This window comes from Alexandromys fortis, unplaced genomic scaffold (assembly GCF_014885135.2).
Source record: "Alexandromys fortis isolate MF-2015 unplaced genomic scaffold, M_Fortis_MF-2015_v1.1 scaffold_8_1_9099942, whole genome shotgun sequence".
In the NCBI taxonomy this organism is placed as follows: Eukaryota; Metazoa; Chordata; class Mammalia; order Rodentia; family Cricetidae; genus Alexandromys; species Alexandromys fortis.
This window is the reverse complement of record NW_026067898.1, coordinates 3,335,882-3,357,047: the sequence shown is the minus strand read 5'-3', so window position 1 is coordinate 3,357,047 and position 21,166 is coordinate 3,335,882. Positions and strand designations below refer to the sequence as shown.

The following is a 21,166-nucleotide window of genomic DNA, read 5'->3' as shown; positions in this document are numbered from 1 at the left end:
AAAAGAAAAAAAAAGAACTTGGAGGTCAATTAAGTTATGATTAATTAAGTTAAGTTAGGTTAATTAAGTTATAAGCTAGTAAGAAAAAAGCCTAAGTTAAGGCCAAACTTTTATAATTAATAACAAATTAATTATAAAATGTGTCAGTATTTGTGGGCTGGCAATCCCAATGAGAAAGCTTATTAACCAGCCCTCTATTGTTTCTCTACATAAAAAAGAACAGAGAAAACTTGCTGGCAGGATTTCCATGTTTGCTTAGGTTAAAACCCCTCTGATTACGATGTCTGCGGTCTAAGGTGATAGTTCCCTGTTTCTGAAGACAAACACAACAGTGTTCCTTCTACCAGACCTCAAACTGGTACTGCTGGCTCAAATTAGATGGATAAATTTCTCTTTGAAAGCACCTAACACTAGAGTAATAGACATACATTAGTTACGTATGCCCCTCATCTCTTCCTTCGGGCAACTGCTGCATTCTGCCAAAATAGAACCCAGAGAGAAAAAACAGGGCGAACCGTGGGAACAGTAAAGCAAGAATAGTAAACTAATCAGGTTTTTTAATGAATTAACATTTTAAAAATTGTGTTAAGAACTGTGTTTAGTCAGACTGTAGTGTGAACAGAGGAACTGACTCTATGGGAGGCTTTATTACAGTTTTAACACAGGTCATAGGAGACATAGATAGTAAGGTGCATGGTAAATCATTACTGCAGTTTCTGTTCCCCGGCATGGCAGAGACTATAAGACAGGGGACTTGAGCCACTAAAAATGATCAAGACGGAGAATGAAGAAGAGAGAGTGCAAGGGTTTCCTGGTGTCTGTGGAAAGTGGAGTAAGGAGCTAGAGTTTAGCAGAGTAAACACAGTGTGACAGGAGAGCAGACAAGACAGCCTGCAGGAAACGTAAGCCATCTCCAGCGGTCAGCAGAGGAGATGCCAGAAATAGAACCCGTACAAAGGATAAAAAAGAAAGCAATGAAAAATTAACTACAGTCCCAGGCTTAATCATTCCCATCCAGAGAGCATCATCTTACAGTGTTCTAGATCTTCAGTGATGCACCTCGTACTTGCTTAACGCTTCTGTGCTGTACAGCCAAGGTCCAGTTCAGAGCCCCTCTTAAGATCTTCCAAAGAACCTCAGCATTTTCTATGGAAAGAAGTCTGACCCAGTGAACAACTTAAGTGCATGACTGTTTTTAATTTTCCTTGTTATTTTGAAAACACCAAAGACTCATGAGGTTTTTATTTTCCATATGAGTGTTTACAAATATTTACTGATCCTTTTGGTTTGGTTTATTTTTAAATCTTAGACTTTATAGCTGGCAGTGGAATTCACAAGCGCTTGCTTCTTTAGCATATGTAAAGACCTGGACTTAAATAAAAATAATAAAAAAAAATAAGATCTGACCTTGAATCCTCAGCACCTCACACACAGTTGTGTAAGATTGTGACATACAATTTTAGCACTGTTAATGAGAGAACAGAACTGGAGATGGAATACAGATGAAACCTGTGATAATCCTGCTGGACCTTGTTGGCACATGCCTTTAATCCCAGCATTTGGGGGGCAGACACAGGCAGATCTCTGTGAGTTCAAGGCCAGCCTGGTCTACAGAGTGAGTTCCAGGACAGCCAGGGCTACACAGTGAAACCCTAACTCAAGAAGAAGTGGGGTTCCACCCCACTGACATAACAACAACAAAAGCTTGTGATAGTCCCCACGCCCAGCTGAAACAAAGGTGACCCGCTCACAGTTTTACATTTGGTCTCTTCTGAACATGAACGTTCTTTCAAAACTTGGGAGGAAAACCGAATGTGATAATAAATGGGGCTTTCAAGGAAATGCAAATTTGAACCATAAGAGTAGAGTTGGGTCAGGTGTGGTGTGCAGGCCTTTAATACCTCAGAAAACAGAGGCAGACAGATCTCTGAGAGTTCAAGGCCAGCCTGGTCTACAAAACAGTTTCCAGGATAGCCAGTGCCCATTACACACAGTAACCCTGTCTTGAAAAACAGGAAAAAAAGAAAGGTTAAAAAAAAATGGGGGGGTGTGTAAGTTGGTATTTGTACAATTAAATTAGATAATTTTTGAAAAGTAGGTTGAATGAGCAAAATAGAATCTTGTACCCATACCTGACAGATGCCAACTGTAGGCCCCAAGAAAAGGAAATGAAGGTGGCAAATGACCCACGAGGTACCTGCCAATCATAAACAAATGGAGTCTGGGAGGTCAAGAGAGAGTATTTCAACTAATCATGGTCAGCCAAATGACCACTGTACACTGCCTTGCTTTGTCTTTGTTCAGTGCTGGGCATTGAACTCAGCTTGCCCCACACATACAGTGTTTACTGTGTCGTGAAGCTGCGTCCCACCCCTCTGACTGATAAGAGAACTAAGAAGACACACACTCATTGAACTTGGCACTGCAAGTTCCTGACATTTAAGAGGGCAAGAAGGGAGAGAAAGAAAGAGATGGGGAGGAAGCAGCTGACGTGAGGCCAAAGTAATTCTTGTTTTAATGAGGTGGGGATAAAAGAACCCCAGACAATGGTGTTAATTCACCAGATCTGAGCACTTAGAATGTGCATGTCTTCCCAACTGTCTGATACGGGTTATTGAATCCCATCTTAATAGCAAAGCCTTGTAGGAAGCTAAATCCTATTGCTCCTGTGAAGCAGAGAAGGGAGTCCTGCCAAAACTCACAGTGAGAAAGGGGCAGAGCTCCTGTTAACCCATGCTATGACGTAGAGCAGCAGAATTTGCTTGTCAGGGGCGTATGAGATTGCTCATTGGAAGAAGTGCTTGACACGCAAGCCTGGCAGCCCAAGCCCAATCTTTAGCATACATCAAGTAAACTCCCAAGGTTGTCCCCTGACCTCCGTGCATGTGTATGCACGAATGTGTGCATGCACACACACACACACACACACAACACATCAGCAGCAGCAGCATAAATAAGAATTTCTTTGTGGGTGGACTCCATAGTTAGGAGCATATATTACTCTTGGAAAGGACCAGAGTTTGGCTCCTAGCATTCATATCAAGGGGCCCGCAACCATCTATAGTTCCAACTCCAGGGCACCTGATCTCCTCTTTTGGACTCTGTGGGTTCCTGGACTCACAAATACACACACCCCACCACACACACAACACTCCACAAAATTTTAAAAAATAATTTTCTTGGGCTGGAGAGATGGCTCAGTGGTTAAGAGCATTGCCTGTTCTTCCAAAGGTCCTGAGTTCAATTTCCGGCAACCACATGGTGGCTCACAACCATCTGTAATGTGGTCTGGTGCCCTCTTCTGGCATACAGACATACACAGACAGAATATTGTATACATAATAAATAAACAAATATTTAAAAAAAAAATAATTTTCTTGGGAAGATTAGAAAAGTTTTGTCATATCTTCTAATTTTTCAGTGAAATAAAAGTATATCAACTTCTTGAACCATGGGGCGTATGTGAGAAAATGTTCACTATTTAGGGTAGGTGGCGTAATGCAATGGCGAGAGTGCCTAGCACGTGAGTGTTCCTAAGTACCACCCCAGGCACAGTAAAAAAAAATCCCGCGTTCCTTCAAGCTTCACGTCACGTGTTTAAATGGTTATTTAGAAGAGCAAAGCCCAAGCTAAAGGTCAGCTGCGCAAAGGCGAGACCCAGCTCTGTTTCTCCCTGAGGTGTGGCTGCGGGTGTGTGGCTGCGGGGCGAGTGGCTGGAGTACGCTGTAAAGTGTTGATTTTTTTCACCTTAGGAGAGATGGTTGGATCTAACTCACTAGATTGTTGCTGCGTGAGACCATTCCAGGAGACGCAAATTAACAGTAAGATGGGCCGTCATTGTTCTCACGGTCATCATTATCGTTATCTGGAAGTCGGTTCGTGCATCGGCTTGTCTAAAAATAGAAGCCTGTGGGCTTTCTTTTCTTCAGTACAGTGAGGAAGGAGAGCAGAAGCAGAGGAGGGCGATGGCTATGCACCATAGCCTTCTTTAAATAGCTCACACATTGTGTTTTAGCACTCAACCAAAAAAATTAAAAACCTGCCTAATTATCTTAAATTGCTTTCCTTGAAAAACTCCTATTTCAAAGTAATAATTTCTGAAAATGGTATTTTCACTGTTTGGTGTGAGACGCACACCATAATCACTATAATTCTAAGGTGATTGTATGAAATGTTAGGGGCATTAACTTTTTCTTTATTATAAAATATGCATTATGTTAAAGTATACAAACTCATCATAAGATGATTTCTCCTCATTAAGACGTCTTGCAGTCTAAATGTTTATAATAATTCAGGTGTTCAGTACTTCTTAAATTCAGCGTTGTAGGGACTGGAGAGATGAGGCAAGGCCCTCGCTATCGCTGACTCAAGTTTGATCCCAGGAATCCAGGTGAAAGTGGAAACGGCCAAATGACCCCAGAAAAACTTCTCTGACCTCCACACCTGTACGTGCGCACACACAGGCATACACACAGACACACACACACAGAGACACATATATACACAAAAAATAAATACAATTTATTTATTTTTTTAAAATATTTATTTATTATATATGCAATATTCTGTCTGCGTGTTTGTCTGCAGGCCAGAAGAGGGCACCAGACCTCATTACAGATGGTTGTGAGCCACCATGTGGTTGCTGGGAATTTAACTCAGGACCTGCGCAATGCTCTTAACCGCTGAGCCATCTCTCCAGCCAATAAATACAATTTAAAAATTAAATAAATTCAACTTTGTATTAACACTTAAATGGGAATCCAATGTTACCAAAGCCAATTAGTATATATTAAATGTATAAATATACTAACATATTTAGTATATAATGAATATTTATATTACATGTAACATGTATTAATATATATTATAGATTTTATATATATTAAATGAAGTAATGCCACAGGGTATAATCCTTGCCCCCATTGCCATAGACCATCTAACAAAACCCCAGGCCCAGGCATGGAAAGCCTCTTGAAAGCCTCTCTTCAGATTGTTGGCAGGGATTTCAAGAGACTCCCAAACCATATAGGCTATTGCCATTGCCCTTGGCGGCCTCAGGACTTTATAGCTGAAGACACCACATCCTTTGAATACAATACTTGGAGGAATTAAGCTGGAACTGATCTGGGATCTTCTCTGAGGACTGGTTCACATGAGACGGTGCCGTGCAAGCTGTCAAGAGAGAAAAACAGTAAGTCCAACTCAGATGTGAAGGCTGTAAACCACAACAACAGCAGTACAGCTAGATATCCCCACAGGTACAGGATGGCACTTATGTCTTGGGGTGGACAGTAACTGTCTCATTGGACCTAATAAACAGGAGTCACGCCTGGTGCTAGAGACCTGGCTGACTAGCCATGGCTGGAGATGACACAGACCCCGGAGAGGAACCTGCGGCTGCAGTTCTCTTCAGCCAGTATGACTTGTAACTGCATCTAAATATACTGCTTATACCATAGACAGTGCAGCTCTTGCCACTCGTCAAAGAAGCCGCTGTTTGCAGCAGATGGAGACTATTGCAGAGATCCACAATTGGCCAAAGTTTAGAGAGTAGGTGGTTCTGTGGTGCCCAACCCCAGCTGATAATCTCCAGTACAGCCCTACAGTTAAGCAGGGGATATCATGGAAGAAGTAGACCACTGGTGAGAGCCAGTGGACCAGGATGTCTGTGCGAAGACAGTACTTTCTAAATATGACAGCGACTCTTGGTCCATGAGGTCTACGGTGTGGTCGCCTGCCCAAGACTACAGCAGTTAATATGCCAACGCGGATGGGGGGAAATTTTCACAAGGATGCATCCCCAGACAAAGAGCTCCGGGGAGTCTATGGATGCTGAGGGAGAGAAAATCAGAGAATAAGTTTTCCCTGGGGCTGAGCCATATGATAATAAGTGGTCAACGCTGAACAGATGGATATAAGACCAGTAGTAAATGGACCCAATAGATGTATGTGTGTGTGCACGTGTGTTTAGTTTTTAACTAAAAATGTGGAGATATTCTAGGTCACCTAGGTTGTTTCCACACTAATGTTGTACCATTTATTGTATCATTTTTAATTGTTTCCACTCATTGATACTTTACAGCCCTTTAGAATCAGAATTCACTCCAATCTTCAGTCCTTCTTATGTTCCCCATTCTGCGGTCTTAGTTTGTATGTATAAGAAACGAAAGAATAAACAAGTTATCTTTACCTTGTGAAGAGAAGAAAGTCTCACCTCGTCTCCATTTTACTTATGACATATAGTTGATTCTATAATTAAAATGGCAAAGTGAAATTTAGCATTTACAGTGTATTAATAAATGCTTCCTTGTCTTGGATTTTAATCATGCGGTTGATTGACTCGAGCAGGAAACATTGGGAAGTTGTTCAGAAATACTAGCGATTCGGCCGTGTACTTACTGTACGAGATAAGCATGCACGTGCTTGTTTGTAAACTACAGAAACTGCATATGCTAGAAAGGAAACTTGGCTGGCACAGCCCGCGTTGGGAATAACAGAGTTCATCTGGACTGCTTTGTTTTGAAAGAGGGCGATGATATTTCAGTCTTATGAATTGACTCAGAAGAAAGGAATGAACAACTCATCTTCTCTCATCTCCCCCCTGAGTCAAAGAAGACAGAGACACAAAGCTGCAGTAATTCTGCCGTCATCCCAAGGCAGGCCAACTGCACAATGGCTGTAGTGATTGCAATTGCTTTTTCTTTACACGTTGATACAATATTTATCCTGACTACTAAGATTCCCCATTAGCTTTTGGTCAAGAACCCTACACTATATATCCAAGGAAACATCGTATCCTGAACGGGTATGAAGTGTGACTCATGGCACTGTGCGTTGTTTTTGTGGGTTTTGTTGTTATTTCTGTTTGGTACTAAGTATCCAACCCAAGACTTTGCAAGTGTGAGCTACATCTATAGTCCAGCACAATTTTAAAGAGCTCGTTGTTTCTCTAGGTGTGTAGAAAGCTTCAGGGACCCTACACAGAACTCTATTATAACATCTATCAAAAGAGGCAAAATAAGCCAGGCATGCTGAGCTATAATCCCATGCCTATAATCCCAGCTTTCAGCCTATAGGAAGCATAGCAGGTAGGAGCAGGAATATATGGAGTTCCAGTCTACCTATACTATATAGTGAAACCGTTAGAGAGAGAGGGAGGGAGGGAGGGAGGGAGGGAGGGAGGGAGGGAGGTAGGTAAGCTGGACATAAGTGGCAGAAGTGAAGTTTTATGTCATCTACAACTGTAGAGTGTGGAGTTTTCCTTTCCTGATGGGTTCCGTACACTAGCCTCTACTGCAGGATAGCCTCTATAATCAACATTTAATCAAGGCCAAATATCCCACCATATCAGCCTCCCAAGTTCCCTTTTGATCACGCTCTCTGGCTGCCAGGCCTGGCACCTCCCACGGAAGGTAGGAGGAGAGATAGAAATGTGAACCCCAATGTGTTTTGTTTTTCAGTTGAACACCTTGGCCCAATGCTTTCTCGGAAAGGAGAAAATAGAAGCTGCTGCTTCACACAAGGATTTAAACTGTCTGCAGGTTGTCATTTGTCTGAATTTCCCTTTCTCTGTTGCTGTAAGTAGCGCAGGGTTGGCTGTTCTGTCCTAAATTAAATGCAGTGTTTTATAGCGAGTCCATGGTTTCCGCACTTGACATAAGCCATACTTAATCTGCCTTAGAACGATTGCAGAAACATTGCAAATTTAGACTCTGAAACCTGCTGCTGAAGCGCACGCAGCCAGTTTTTCAGCTTTCAAAGCTGCTCTGTGTGAAGCAGTACGCTGGGAAATCTGTTGCTGGTACACCCTCTTCCTATCCTCTTCCCAAGAAGACTCAACATGAGGAAGAAGAGACAGAAGCTACCGCCAAGACGGCAAACATCAGAGAAGCAGCAGCGAGGACTGGCCAGGCTCTCCAGCACCCAGACACCCACATGCTTCAGAGCTGAGAGCCGCCCCCTAAATATCCTCCCCTAAAGTCATGGGACTTTTGGAACAAGTGGCAATCTCACCCACTGATGCACCCGATCCTGTTTCAAACTGCTAGTGTTTTCTTTAGGTAGAGAAAAACAGAACGTAAAAAGCCACCTATTGCTCTGATGTAAAGTTAAAGAGCAGTTTGCGTTAGCTAACAGTGCTTACCAGAGTTGGGTCAGTGGCCTCGGTTCACTGTGGGATAAGACAGTACAAAAAAGATACTCAGTTACTAGTAATGAGGACACTGTTTTCTTCGGGCCAGGCAGAACAAATTAGCTCAATTCATGTGAGTGGTTTATTTTTCTTTGTGTCCTTTTCACTTAAAGAAACAGTCTTGCCTCTAATGAGAAGGTTCTGAGTTTCCTAAAGCTTTGAGAGACAGAGAGAGACTAATTTTGTGGGGTACCCATCCCCCAGCTTTGACCTTTTCCCCCCTCTTCTTTTTTCTTTCTTTCCTTTTTCTTTTTTTTTTTGAGACAGAGGTTTGAAGTGTGACCTCAAATTCACAGCAATCCTGTCTCAGTCACCTGAGTTCTGGGTTATAGGTGTTCACCACAATGCCCAGCCAGCTTTTACTTATTAGTGATATTTTCCCAAACTTGAGTGTGAAATAATTTCTTTGCCAATAATCTAAAGCGGATTTTTTTTATTTGTGCTATGCTAAAAATTAAGACTTTGATAGATTAGGCCTTTGTTTTAGTGTTGGTAGTGATGCTATCTACATGCTGAGTTTTACAGGCTGGGTATTACTTCCACCATGGAGTCAGTCTTGCTGAGGTCTCAGAGCCTACAAAATCCAGGGCCCTGTTACATTCTCCACTGGTTTTAGTGAATGAGTTCAACATGGACTCATCTTGCTCTAAAGAGATGTAGTTGGATCTAAGGACCATCAGTTTTACTGAACTTATATATAATTGGCCATATAGTCTAAGATGCAGGCAGGGGCCCACCATTAATCAGAATGAGAATTAAAGGCCCAGTCAGTGCTGATAGCAGAGTAGCCAGGGGGATCAAAGGAACAGAGACTGGTATCAATTGTCTGATTTATGTCTTTTTCTCTTTCTCTTTTTGAGCTTTTCCCCCCAATCATGGCAAAGTTTTTTTAAAAATTACTCCTGATCAGTTAGCATAGAAACAACAGTTTTCTTTTCAAAGCCAGGTCTGATTCCCCAGGTTTTCCTGTTTCCCAAAGGCCAGAATCCTTTAAAAGGAATTTTTCAGGAATCCTCAGTTTTACAACTCCAGTTTTTTTGCAATGGAAATTCCCTTGTTGCTGGCAGCTACGGCGCCAGCCACACGACTTGCTGAGAATCATAAACTCTGTATTCCTATTTCAAAAGACAAATTCTCATAGCGTTCTTTTTCTTCATACAATCAGACATTTTAAGTAGACAACAGCAAGTAAAGGTCAAGATGGAATGTGGGTAGCTGGTCTGTAGTCATATTAGCTAATGACTTCCCTGTATCTATCCTTCTCAGTTTCCAGTCCAAGCCTGAGGGTAGTGGAGACTGGACCGTAACCCTGTATTCATATCCATTCCGTAAAACACAAGACTCAAGAGGAAGTAGAGGGGCAGGGAGTGGAAAGACCAAGGGCCCAATGAAACCTTACTTTCAATGGGTCCATAGGTCATAGACAATTCATTTGGTAGCAGTATCTGTGGCTTTCACTTTCTTGCCCTGGGTGTGGTAGATCCTTGGGGTGCTAGCGTTTATATCCACAGCACCTGTGGAGTATCCACAGCCAGGAGCCCCACACCTCTGTAACCCAGATTCCAGAGGAAGCAGAGACAGGAGCATCACTAGAGCGTGCTGGCTTCCAGCCTGGCACAAACCCTGGGTTCAGGGAGAGATCTGATACTCTTACATCTCTTGCCACACACGAGTGCACACCGGTGCACATACACACACATCATAAATAAGTAAATCTTTTTTCAAAAGCAATACTTCTGGCAGCAGCCATTCCAAAGGGCCAAACTTATGAGATCAGCTAAGTATGTATGTCTCTAGCAAACGGAACCTAAGCTAACAGCATGTGATATGGTGGCCACATGACCCCTGCTTTCTAACTATCTTTGAGAGTCAGAGGAAGAATGCATGGGGTTTCCCATTGCGCTGAGTCACTGGCAGGAAAGAACAATAATCCTCTCCTAGGCAGTCAGTCTGTCCTTTACAGACTCCGAGGATGAACCAACCAAGCCTTCTGCCGCCTGTCCTCTTCACGACACTCCTGACCATTGCCTGTTCAGTGTATTCGGACAGTGAGGCATGAACACGGAATCTGGTTACGTAAAAAGTACTCGGGCTGTAAATATAAGTAAATATAAGGAGAAACAGCTTCTGAATTTCTAATCAGATAATATTCATACTCACAGTGAAGAGTTATTGACTGTTTCCCTCAGTATTTGCTAGGGATTTTATACTGGCAGGTAAACTATAAAATAATTTTGGTTCAACTAGTGAGAATAGTGACCGCTCCTTCCATTATAAAAAAGATGAAAGTGGTTTTTGTTTGTATTTTGTTGGTAATATTATCTGTAGCTTTGGGAAAATTTATCTTTATTAACAAGCTTGACAATATATTCATTTAGTTCTTATTTAGTAAAATTTAATTCAAGTCATTAAAAAGAGCTATAATAAAATAGTGAAATATTAACCTCTATAATTTGTCTTATTTGTGAAATGAAACTTCTGCTCTTGGTAACTCACAACTGCCCACACCTAATTTTTTCATTTGTTACAGCATGAGAAAAACGGTCATCAAAATGAAGAGGAGCATGATTCTATATTTTAGAAAACAGAAAAAAATTGCTTATAAAAGAATTGCTTTTAAAACCTTTATTATATTTTTATTTATTTTTAGTGGGTGTAGGTGAGGACGCACACACCCCAAGGCACACTTGTGACGGTCAGAGGACGATGTGTCAGAGCTCATCCCAGAGATTGACCTCATGTTGTCAGGCGTGATGTGGGTGCCTCTGCCAGCTGTGCTGTTACCCCAGTCCAGAGTGATTTTGAGTAAAAGAGGTACTCCTGCAGGTGGCTGTAACTTTTTTGGAGATTAATTTAGATATAATCTGTCAAGGGCGTTCAAATTGTTTATGGCTTCTAAATGTGGTCAGTTACTCTTACATTTCAAATTTTACTGGAAATTGCCACTAAGAGTGATGTGGAATTCCCCTCTGTACGCTGTGAATATGTTTTATTACCATTGATTAATAAAGAAGCTGTTTCGGCGTATGGCTTAGCAGAGTAAAGCCGGGTGGGAAATCAGAACAGAGATAGAGAGAGTATGCAGAGTCAAAGAGATGCCATGTATCTGCTGAAAGAGACAGATGCCCAGGAACCTTACCAGTAAACCACAAACCTTGTGGTAAAAAGCAAAATAATAAAAATGGGTTATTTTAAGATATAGAGCTAGCCAATAAGAAGCCTAAGCTATTGGCCAAGCAGTGTTGTAATTAATATAGTTTCTGTGCAATTATTTTGGTCTGAGTGGTCAGGAAAAGAGCGGTCTCTGTCTACATAAGAGAAATTCCTTTATCAAATTATAGACCAATACACTATTACATTAATGTAGACTAAACACAATGTAGATCCCAAAGAAGGGAGTGGTTATAGGAAACATACAGCATACTCACATACTGACATTTCTAAATAATTGATCACCGATAAAAGAACTCTTAGGCACTGAATCTCACTAAAACTTGCCATAGAGATGCTATCTGTCCAGATCTTGGAGCACAGAGAATTTAACAGCACTGGAAACTGTGACGTGATATTGAAAATAAGAACCGCAAAATCCATGGAACCAGGTTTCTACTTTCAGGCAACGTAGAGGGCTGAGTAGAGGCGTCTGTGCCTTCAGGGGTCCATCCATCTACAGACAGTTTCCTAGTCAACTCATTTGAGGAGGAATGTTTGTAGAATAAGCACATTTTAGTGGGGGTGTCAGATTTTTTATTAGTTCTTTGAGAGTTTCTCACAACATGTTTTGAATATATTCAACCCCCAACTTTTTCCAGAGCCACTTTCACTTCCTTAGTCACCCGAACTTTGGGTCCTTTAAAAAAAAAAATTCAACACCAAATTGTGCTACCCATAAAACTGTGTGATGGTGTTTGCCCCAATATGAGAACCCTGAACCCTTTTCAATCACTCCTCTTTAGGAAAATTAAGATATTTAAAATATTCTAATCTCTAAGGAAATGCAACCATCTCTAATAAAATTAATCTCTAATTAAATCAATAAAATCAGACCAACGGTGGGAAATAGCTCTGTCAGTAAAACACTTGGCCTTGCTAGTTAGTGTAAGGACATGAGTTTGACCCAGAACCCACATAAACTGTTGAACTTGGTAGTGTGTCCTCATGATCCAGGCTCAGGGAACATAGAGATAGGAGGATCCCTGAGGCTGGCTTGCTAGTGCGTCCAGCCTAATTAGTGAGCATCAGGTCAACAAAAGACCCTGCTTTATATGTGTGTGTGTGTGTGTGTGTGTGTGTATGTATGTATGTATTATTTTATTTTACATTCCAACCACAGTTCTCCCTCCCTCTCCCCCTCCCATCCCCTCGCCTCCCCCCCACCTTCTCCTCCCAAAGGGTAAGACCTCCCTTGGGGAGTCAACAAAGCCTGGCAGATTAAGCTGAGGCAGGACCAAGCCCCTCCCTTGCTACATTAAAGCTGAGCATGGCATCCCATCATAGATAGGAATGGGCTCCAAAAAGCCAGCTCATTTGCACCAGGTGGGTAGATCCTGGCCCCTCAGATAGACCAAGCTACACAACTGTCTCCCACATGTAGAGGGCCTAGTTTGGTACCGTGGAGGCTCCAGAGGAAGGAGGAGGCAGCCCTCCTGAGAACGACACCTGGAGTTGCCCTCAATCCTCAGACACAAACATGCACCCTTCCATCACAAACACACGTTTTTAAAAGTAAAGTCTTCACCAGATTGTCAGGGCAGTTCTGGAACCCTCCTTAGCTATTGAGGCTTCAGCCCCCAAAGCGTGAAGCGGGGTTGGAGAGATGACTCAGGCCGGAGGCTCTGCTGTCCGTCTCGCAAGCCTACGTCTGATCTCCAGAGCCCACACAGCGGAGAGAGAATCTCCTCACACACTAATGTGAAATGGAATATAGAAAACAGCTCTCCCCAAACCCAAAGACGCTCGTAGACATATCTTCTCTGTGGGTTTGCATGTGTCTGTTGTCCGCGTGCTTGTTGGTTAAGGAATGCGTCGGGTTTTTCTAAATTTTTTTTCGCTGCTATGGTGGAAATCTATAAAAATGGGTAATAGCCTATTTTGGGCCCATTGCTCAGAAACACATTGATCTTAGAAATGGTTGCCATAGGGATGAGCACTCTACAGCTGGCAAGTCAGAATCATCTGTGCTGCTAATTTAATTCAGCAATGACCTCTGGGGGTAGGAGGGCCAGCAAAGTCTGCACATCTTAAAACGTACAAGGATGTAGTCTGAGTCCAATTCTAAGGCTAATAATGTACTTGTAGCCAGACAATGGTTGCGCACGCCTTTAATCCAAGCATTCTGGGAAGCAGAGGCAGGTGGATCTCTGTGAGTTCAAGGCCAGTCTGGTCTACAGAGTGAGTTCCAGGACAGCTAGAGAACCACAGATACACGGAGAAACCCCATCCTGAAAAACAAAAATTACTTGTAAAATAAGAGCTCAGAGTGGTGGTGTGTATCCATAATGCCTTTGCTTAGGAGCTGAAGGCAAGCAGGCCATTCAGTACCATCCTTCGTTACATAACCAGTTCAAACAATAAAATACACCACATAGATTAAATGTCAATGTCATGTTCACTGACTAGACACAGTCATGTCTTCTTTGATGGGCTTCTGTAGTCTAATGATCTTCTTCAGGGAAGACAGCACCCTAGTCATTTTGAAGCAAGGCACCTGTGTTGACCCGTATGGGACCCTCATGAGATTAACACTCTTTTATGGAGTGAGGTGAGAGCAATACAAGACTCAGGAGGTTCAAGGAATCCTCATTTGACCCCTTCCCACCCCAAGATCCCAATCATGTCTGTTGAATAGACAAGCCGTTGACTAGGGTGGGCATCTTGGTGGAGTCTCTTAATTAAACACCTCTATTCCTGTAAGTGACATGGGTAACGTCCCTGGTTCACTTGACTGAGCTTAGAGAGAATCCCTTTGATCCCTTGGTACTCCTCTGTCTGTAGGAAAAAGATATTTCTTTATGCTACATGGATGTGTATACACATGGGTGCCTGCTGTCCATGGCGGTCTGGATATATGGTTGTGAACTAACCATGTGGGTTCTGGGAACCAACCAAGGTCCCCTGCAAGAGCCGTGAGTGCCCTGAGTCATTTCTCCACCCCCTAATAATTATTCTTTAAAACAGTGCCTTCTAAGTCACCGGTTTTTAAAGGGGTTTTAACAACATCACATTTTCCATGCCCCTTATAGTTAAATTAATACTCTAGTTTCCTAGCTGGTCCTCAGATATGTTTTCTTAAGCTTTTGTTATAATATTTGATTATGACATCCTCAATGATCATAAACTATAAACCCAAATAACTCTGCATGGTTTTTGTTTTTGTTTTTGGTTTTTTTTTTTTTTTTTGGTTTTTCGAGACAGGGTTTCTCTGGGGTTTTGAAGCCTGTCCTGGAACCAGGCTGGTCTCGAACTCACAGAGATCCACCTGCTTCTACCTCCCAAGTGCTGGGATTAAAGGCTTGCTCCACCACCGCCCGGCTTTCCGCACTGTTTTCAAGGCTTACATAATCTAGTGTGTGTATGATGGCCAATCTTGACTGTCAGCTGAGACACACGTCTGTCGGTGGGACTGCAAGGGGGTTTCTTAGAAGGGTTAAAATGAGGAGGGAGACCTGGTAGCACATTTTCCGGCAGGGGCCCAGAGGGAAAAGCACTGCTGACTTTTGCTTGCTCGCCTCCACCTCGGCTGGTGAATGTGTCTAACCTGTCGCGGTTGCAGTGGCTGTCACTTCAGGATAACCCTAACCCGGCTTGCTCATCCTTCAGCGTGAACTGAAGACTGATGTCTCTCCAGGAATCTTGCAGTCCTTTCAGTACCCGATTTCCACCAACTTCTCAGCCTCCCTGGCATGCAAACAACTCTTTTGGACGGCCTGTAGCCTGTAAACCAATCTAATAAATCCCCTTTGTACTAATATAGTCATCCTTTAAGATTGTTCGTCTAGGGACACCTGATTAGTACACTATGTAAAGATTAATTTAAGCCTGTATTTTTGATACCCAGGATGTGTCCCTGCAAACATGTTTTAAGTTTTACATCTATGATTTTGCTAAAAATGAAGATTTCTTGCTATGATTTCTTTTTTTCTTTTCTGGGTTGTTTTTTTTCCCAAAACAAAATTTATTTTATGTACATGTGTATGCATATGCCTGTATATGTATGCACCACAACTGTGCAGGGGCCCATGAAGGCCACAACGAAACCATCAGATCTTCTGGAGCTGGAGTTACAGAGTGTGGTGAGCTGGTGGCCGTATGGGTAGGTGCCGGGAACCGAACTCTGGAAGAACAAAATGCTCTTACCTGCTGAGCAGTCCCTTCAGCTGCTCTGGTTTGGTTTTTACCCCTCTCCTATGAATCTGTCGGTTCTTGAAAGCAGAGTTTCTTTTTTTGTTTTTGAGTTTTATCAATTAGAATGTACATTTAAAAAAATCTTACTAATTTTTCTGAAAGTAGAATGCATCTTATAAACAACATCTTAAATGTGCTGTTGTTCACCTGGAAATATTTCCTTTCTGCTAATGGTATTATGTCATATAATGGATGATCCCTAAATTTCAGTGAAATATATTTTTCTGTACCTTCCTAGCCTTTGATGAGGCACTATACTCATATCAGATACTCCACAAGTATATTGATTGATTTCCTGGTCATGAGGGTTTTTTTGGAGCATAAACCACTGTAATATATAGTCTACATAATTAACATATATATCATATAATTACAAGATAAATTAACATATTAATTTCAAAAGTAAGTTATAAAAATGTCCCTTTTTGAGGAAATAACAGATGAAAAAGAAATTGACAATTATGCTAAGCCTACTTTTTATATGTATAAAGTATATCTCAGAAAATTAAAATTCTGAATTATGTCCTAAGCCAAATTTCTCTACATTTTGAAAAGGCCTGCTTTTTTAGGCAATGGAAAGTACTTAAATATTACCCTGCACGCTCAAATGATTAATATTTGTAGGGAAGGCAGAAGGATCTATTTCTGTCCTATTGTTTCTTTTTATATTATTATATAACATAAATACAGCCATGCAAGGAAGACAAAACCCCATTGTGGGACTAAAATATACAGTTAACAAATTCATTTATGAGGCCTTGAATTCACAAGGGAAATCTGCACTCGAACTGGCTTTAATTTAACTAATTACTAAATGCCTGTGAACAGATCAGGGCGCAGGTGCCGGAAACCGCAGGCGGAGCTCTTCCCCCGCGCTCAGTTCAGGCTGCGCCTTTGCTTTGCCAGTCAGTGCAGATGGATCGCTAACTCGGGCCAGAGACTGATTCTGAGTGCAACATTCACAGAGACTTCACCCATGCAGTCGTTCTGAATTAATAAAGATTACATATTTCCATGGCAGACTGTCATGCAAAATGTCAGGCAGAGGGAACGCGAGATCTGTGGCTCACTACTTTTTGCATTTTCGTTACTTTGTTGAAACTGAGGTTTTCAGCTAGACTAAAGCCAACGCTGGGAAAATGCCCGGTGTGCTACTTGGCATAGGCGCTCTTAATCTGCCAAGACAAAGGAAGCCAGACCTGGTGGCACAGGCCTGTTCTCCCAGACACCCAGAAGTCTGAGGCAGGAGAACACCGGTTCAAGGTCTGCCTGGGCTGCTGGTAATAAGTTTAGAGTCAGCCTGAGCAACTCAGTAAGACCGTCACCCAAAACAAAGCAAACCGAGCTGGTAGAATACTTGGATGGCATGTTCGGGAATACAGGCTTAATACCTAGTACCACAGGAGGAAGGGGAAAGAAGAGGATAGAGAATATGAGAAATTATCTGGAGAGCTGAGAAGCGTGTTATCGGGTGTACTCGCTTCTCGTTTCTCCCTGCTCTTCATTCCCAGATCCCTTAGCCCTTTGTTGTGTGATGTCTCCCGAGAAGCTGTAAAGATAGTCATCCAGATAGAGAGGGTGCAGAAGGCCACAGAAGGGATTCCATTCAGGTGCAGCTCAATGAGTCGATTGGTTTATCAGAGTAACCCAGAAACAGTTGTCCTCAGAACACCGTGCACCGCCAGTGCCCTACTGATAGCAACCACGGCGCTGGAGATCACTCCGCCCCATTGACTCATCTATTGTGCTGATACTCTTTCAGGGAAAGGTTGCCCTGGGAACCCCAACAGCTTTGGGAACCTCAACCCTCCCTCCGTGAGGGAAATTTTTCTTTTGTTTTTTTGAGACAGGATCTTTATGTAGCTGACCTGAAACTCTGTAGACCAGACTGGCCTCTGCATCCTGAGTGCTGGGATAAAAATCGTGGGCCACCACACACCCAGCTGGCGAGGAAATAGGCTTGATCTCATGAGACTCTGATGTGGGTAATGGCAGCCAGTCTGGCTCAAGATGGGCTTCCCCCAACTCTTCCCCTTCCTTTGGCCCTATAGTCTTTCCACTTCATTTCCACAATGTGCGCGCGTGCGCGTGTCTAACATTTACAATTCTTCTTGTGCTACAGCACCAGACACTCTCAGCAGTTGGAGCAGTTGTCTTAATGTCTTAGTTCCATTGCTGTGAAGAGACACCATGACCAAGGTAACTCTTATAAAAAGAAAGTAACGGGGGATGGGGGGTGGCACTTGCATACAGTTTCAGAGGGTTAGTCCATTGTCATGGGGGGGGGGGCGTTCCTGGCAGCACACAGACAGGCATGGTGCTGGATAAGTAGATGAGACCTGTACGTACTGATCTGTAGGTAGCAGGCCTCATGCCAGTGACATACTCCTCCTCCGGAGAGGCCACACTACTCCCACAAGGTCACACCTCCTAATCCTTCCCAAGCAGTTCCACTAATCAGGGACCAAGCATCCAAGTATATGAGCCTATGGAGGCCATTCCTTGTCAAACCACACCAGTCATATGCCTTCACAGTAACCATTGCCTACTGCAGAACAGAAGCCAACTCTGACAGATAGCAGCAGTAATATACAGATGCCTTGGGGCCTATGATTTCCTCAGTCACAGACTTCTGCCAGGGCTTACAGTACCAAATATGGCTTCCTTCCTATGGGAGGGCCTGAGATCTAATTGGAAGAGTTGTTTCCATTCATAGAAGTTGTGCACTGATTGCACAAGTGAACACGTCTTACCTAGTATATTGTAGCATAAAACACAAGCTCCATAGTTGGGAAGGCCTGCTAGCAATTCTCTCAGAGCAGCCCACACACTTCCTTCAAGCACGACAAAACTTCACACAATCATGAGGAAGCCTCCAGCTCTGTCCCACCCTGATTCTTTTCATTTTTCTACCCGGTTTGGTGTCTTCAACAATAATGATAATAGCCTGAATTCTGATTCTGGGTGGGGGTAATCAATCAATGAATACTCCCAGCCTTTGGGTTTTCGCATAGTAACCTTATCTTAAAGTTCCTTTTCCAACCCAGGGTATCTTATTTTAACTTTGGTTTTCACTACCATTCCATACGGCTTTTAAAAATCTGTAAGTTACTTGATGGGAGGCTTTATACAATGACACCTTTGTACAGAGGGGGGTCAGAATCTCAGAAGGTCTATTGCCATCCATCTCATGAGAGAAATTGGACTTGGGACTTAGTAGCCAAGGGTCTTAGTTACCAAGATCCAGATAGTGTATGCTGATACTCCTATGGTAAAAAAAAAGAATTCATGTCTAGATTTGACAACCCCGGTGATGGGAACTCAGTGATGGCACAGAGTTGGATGCTGTAGATCCAGAGCCAAAATTATCTCACAAATCTATGAGATCCAGGTCTCTCACAATTCTAGCTTCTCTCTACTGTCACTAATAATATTCACGACATGAAGAAAGCTCAACTTCATTAGAAAAAATTAAAGTTATATTATGTTGTTGTTTGATTTTTTTCTGTAATGTAACTGTTCACTTCATTCCCCAGGTTGGAATATGGCATAATGCCAAAATAATAAATCAAATTAAATTACTAGTCATAAATAAAAGTTATAATAAATTGGACATTGTGGAGGTTTGAATAAGAATGGCCCCATAGGCTCATACGGAGAATGGAACTATATGAAAGGATTACAAGAACTAGGAAGAGTGGCCTTGTTAGAGGAAGAGTTTTACTTGTGGTGGGCTTTGAGGTTTAAAAAGCCCATGTGTGAAAGTTTGAATGTAATTGGTCCCCATAAACTCATAGCGATTGGCATTATTGGGAGGTGTGGCAACTGTCTGCATTTCTAAGATCTGATATCCTCACACAGACATACATATAGCCAAAATAACAACACATATAAAATAAAAATAAATTTATTTATATGTAAAGGAAATGAATATCTGATCACTTCAGACAGAGATGGCACCGAGTCTATTCAAGTCCCTTTTGGTGAATCGATGGGTTACAGAAGCCTGGGTGACTCAAAGGCTGCGGCACCACTGAGGGGACCCCCAGTCTTCTGGGTGACTCATGAAGAGCTGCACAGCTGGGGAGTCCCACCCAGTCAATGCTCACATCATATAATTTCAGGAAGGGAGGAGCCTTGTGGGCCTCCACCCCTCCACAAGGGAGTGTCACTAGCCTGATCTCATCCTAATCCTTAAGTGATCCTGCTCCCATTAAATTTAGCATGACTGTGTGCAGCCAGAGGTTAAATGATGCTCCTGAAGGGAAGGGCCCCTCTCCCAGAGTGGCCCCTTACTGATCACGGTGGAACACAGGCGATGCCACCCCGTGGGTGAAATGCCTCCTTTTCTCTCTGGCCTGGTTCTCATAGCATTTTGCTTCTTTCTCTCCTGCAAGCTTCTCCTATCCCCTGTTTCTAGTCCCTCCTCCCCCAGATCCACTGCTCCTCAGTTTCCATTCAAAAAAAGCACTTAGCCTGCTTTCTTAGAGAATCCAGGCCCCTAGCCCAGGAACGATGCCACCCACGTGGAATGGGCCCCCCCATCAATCACTAATTAAGAGAAGGCCTTACAGCTGGATCTTATAGAGGCATTTTCTCAGTTGAGGTTCCCTCCTTTCAGATAGCTCTAATTTGTTTGTTAAGTTGACATAAGACTATCCAGAACACATATCACAAATTGCTTCTCATTTCTGCATTCATCTTTTATTAATAAATGGCGAATTTATTATTCAGCTAATGATTTGGATATCCTTTGCATTGACCCTATTAGCAATTCCTTGTGGTTTGATTCTCATACTGTCCCTGGTTGTAATGTTTTGATGTATGATGTTTTTCCCTTATGATGATGCAAAGGTGATAATTGTCTGTGGAAAATGTACTTTGAAACTGTATCTTTGCCTACAATAGCAATGTGAGTTACTATGCTGTCTTGCAATGCTGGGCAGAGGCAGGGAAAGCTGCCAGCTGGCACTCAGCCTCACCATCCGGAGGAGAAAAAAACAAACTAACAATGTTCTATTAAGGGTGTGTGACTATGCTCCAATATTCAATCGGTCCAGCATATCCAATGTATTTCCAGCCTAACAGTATGTCAGCGTGAGATGGATTTGGGGCATAGCTTCATCTTAAGGTGAGGAACACGTTTATGTAGAATATACCTTTTCTGCTGCTACTCTAGCCCAAGCAAGTGCCATCTTACTTTCTGGCTACAGCAGCGGCCTCCTCACAAACTTAGTTGCTTCTGATTTTTTTCCTTCTGCAGAATAAGTAACATATTGCTTTTCAACTCAGCTTCATTTGAAACAGATTGAGGTATAGTTTAGCATTCAAATTTTTTTAACTGCTTTTGGGGGGCAGCTGGAGATGGCTCAGTGGTTAAGAGCACCAACTGATCTACACGAGAACCCAAGTTCAATTCTCAGCATCCACAGGGCAGTTGACTTGTAACTCGAGTTCCCAGGGATCTGATACTCAGCTTTGTTCTCTGCAGGCACTGCATGCATGATGTACACAGATACACATGCTGGCAAAACATCCATGCACATAAATAATAATTTTTTTTTTTTTTTT

The 21,166-nt window shown here is 42.5% G+C and overlaps 1 long non-coding RNA gene across 1 annotated transcript in view; it reads right to left on the bottom strand.

The window, feature by feature from the left end:
- Positions 1-4,605: 4,605 nt before the first annotated feature.
- The window catches only part of LOC126487582 (uncharacterized), a 19,388-nt gene continuing 2,827 nt past the window's right edge, over positions 4,606-21,166 (bottom strand). The window contains exons 2-3 of the long non-coding RNA XR_007588424.1: positions 6,191-6,249; positions 4,606-5,172 (exon numbers count right to left, since the gene is read on the bottom strand). This is a non-coding gene — a long non-coding RNA (uncharacterized lncRNA). The remainder of the gene's footprint in view (positions 5,173-6,190; positions 6,250-21,166) is intronic.